This window comes from Neoarius graeffei, chromosome 19 (assembly GCF_027579695.1).
Source record: "Neoarius graeffei isolate fNeoGra1 chromosome 19, fNeoGra1.pri, whole genome shotgun sequence".
In the NCBI taxonomy this organism is placed as follows: domain Eukaryota; kingdom Metazoa; phylum Chordata; class Actinopteri; order Siluriformes; family Ariidae; genus Neoarius; species Neoarius graeffei.
This window is the reverse complement of record NC_083587.1, coordinates 12956078-12958882: the sequence shown is the minus strand read 5'-3', so window position 1 is coordinate 12958882 and position 2805 is coordinate 12956078. Positions and strand designations below refer to the sequence as shown.

The window sequence follows — 2805 nt, the reverse complement described above, 5'->3', positions numbered from 1 at the left end:
GCTTTGTTGATTTTTCATCAGCTTTTAATTGTATGCAGCTTCATATTTTAGCTTATAGGCTTTTACAACTTCCAGGTATTGATTTTGGCACCATATGTTGGCTGGTTGCTTTTTAACAATGAGGCCACAGAGAACCTGTGTTAACAACACTTTGTCTAAGGCCCTCATGTTCTCTACAGGTTCACCCCAGGGGTGCGTTTTGTCACCACTGCTGTTTGTGCTCTACACCAATGACTGTCAGAGCAAATCTGAATCAAGGTATATAATTAAGCATGCTGATGACTCTGTCATTGTCAGTCATGGCAGGACCATGAGGTGGGGCATGGTTCAGTCTTGGACAATTTTATTACATGGTGTAAGGACTCATATTCACAACTCAATGTCTCTAAGACTAAAGAGATGCTTATTGACTTCCGCCGTAGTCCTACTACTATTGTATCGACCATCATAAATGACATGGCTGTGGAGACAGTAAGCAAGTACAGTACAAGTATTTGGGCACCATCTTAGATGATAAATTGACCTTTGATGGCAACACTGGGCGGCACGGTGGTGTAGTGGTTAGCGCTGTCGCCTCACAGCAAGAAGGTCCAGGTTCGAGCCCCGTGGCCGGCGAGGGCCTTTCTGTGCGGAGTTTGCATGTTCTCCCCGTGTCCGCGTGGGTTTCCTCCGGGTGCTCCGGTTTCCCCCACAGTCCAAAGACATGCAGGTTAGGTTAACTGGTGACTCTAAATTGACCGTAGGTGTGAATGTGAGTGTGAATGGTTGTCTGTGTCTATGTGTCAGCCCTGTGATGACCTGGCAACTTGTCCAGGGTGTACCCCACCTTTCGCCCGTAGTCAGCTGGGATAGGCTCCAGCTTGCCTGCGACCCTGTAGAACAGGATAAAGTGAACAGAGATGAGATAAAGGATAAAGAACAGAGATGAGATGAGATGAGATGAGATGAGATGAGATGGCAACACTGACTCCATCTGTAGAAAGGCCAAGCAAAGACTGTTTTTCTTAAGGAAGTTGAAGGGATTTAATGTTGACAGATCACTTCTTAGGATTTTTTATTCATCTTTTATTGAGTCAGTTTTAACTTTTGCTATGATCTGTTTGGTTAGGTTTGGTAACCTAAGTGTGATGAATAAAAACAGGCTTGGAAAAATTGTTCTGTCAGAAGATTACTGGCATTAACCTCAACAGCACTGGGTATGTGTATGAGGCTAGAGTCACACAGAGGGCAATGGCTATTTTGGCAGATATTAATCACCCACTTCATTCTGAGTTTTGCCTCCTGCCATCAGGGAGGAGGTATACTTTTCTTAAGCAGACCAGGTCTAACAGATACTTGAGATCATTTGTACCAGCAGCTGTTGGGTTCCTTAATAAGCTTTAGGCTATTTTGTTATTTTTGTGTATGTATAAATTTCTTGATATGTTCTTGAATATACAGTACTGTGATCTTATATTTTTGAAATGTGTATGTTTACTAATTTCTGTGTCATGTTTTGTGTGTTTGAGTGTATATTTGTGTTGGCTACTTGTTGTGAATCAAATTGTCCCGAGGGGACATTAAAGATGATCCAATCAGGTGGGTTTCTTGAAGAAACACAATATTAGATTGCATTAATTTAATCCTGTTCATGACTTGTTTGACCTTAAGTTTTTGTAGCCCTCTGCAGTTCCATGAAGTGATTTTTAATTTTTATCTCATTAGACATTTTGTATAGCTGGTGTTAAATTTTTTTTGGGCTTTTTTTCACCTTTATTGGATAGGACAGTGTAGAGACAGGAAATGAGCAGGAGAGAGAGACAGGGAGGGATCAGGAAATGACCTTGGGTCGGAATCGAACCCGGGTCCCCAGATTTATGGTATGGCACCTTATCCACCTGAGCCACAACGCCCCAGCTAGTGTTAAATTTCCCCAACATTTTAAAGCACTTGCAGAAAAAAAAACTAACATGAGACAAACATAAATAATGCCATTGGCAACCACTGTACAGACACCCAAATCATAACCCATATCTAGGTTCCTTAGCCTGAATATTCTCCCCCTCTAATCTTAAAGCTTCCAGATAGCTGTTAACTGTTCCACCATAAAGGTGAGGACAGTACCACGGAGCTACAAAAAAAAAGAGCTACTTATAATACTAACCTTAAACTCCTGTGCTACCATATGAAAACATTTGTCGTTTGTGAGCACAGTCCCTTTACTATAAACTAAATGCAACCTTACACTCACTGTATTGTTCTGGGAAAACGTAAACAAAAAAACATATGAGTTAGATTAACCCCCAGTGCTTAATAATTAGCAAAGTAACAGTTGTAGCCTAAATTATCTTTGATTCTGTATCTTAACACTTATTTCTTAATAATAATAATCGCTTCTCGGCCTTTTGGCTAATATCAAGTGTAGTATCTGTTCTTATCAGTTTAATATCTGATATGTTCTCTAAATGAGGACGTTGTATTAAGCAGATTTTTAGAACAGGGAGCTGCAATAAGGGCTTGCTCTTTCTGCTCCATGCATCAACCTGGTATTGCAGTACCTCCAGGAATGGGGCCCTTGTTCAATTGGGCGGCACGGTGGTGTAAGTGGTTAGCACGATCGCCTCACAGCAAGAAGGTTCGAGCCCAGTGGCCGGCGAGGGCCTTTCTGTGTGGAGTTTGCATGTTCTCCCCGTGTCCGCGTGGGTTTCCTCCGGGTGCTCCGGTTTCCCCCACAGTCCAAAGACATGCAGGTTAGGTTAACTGGTGGCTCTAAATTGACCGTAGGTGTGAATGGGGGTGTGAATGGTTGTCTGTGTCTATGTGTCA

The 2805-nt window shown here is 42.2% G+C and overlaps 1 non-coding gene across 1 annotated transcript; it reads left to right on the top strand.

The window, feature by feature from the left end:
• Positions 1-2368: 2368 nt before the first annotated feature.
• LOC132868112 (U2 spliceosomal RNA) lies at positions 2369-2559 on the top strand. The gene has a single exon (XR_009650802.1). It is a non-coding gene; the product is annotated as a U2 spliceosomal RNA (small nuclear RNA).
• Positions 2560-2805: the final 246 nt, after the last annotated feature.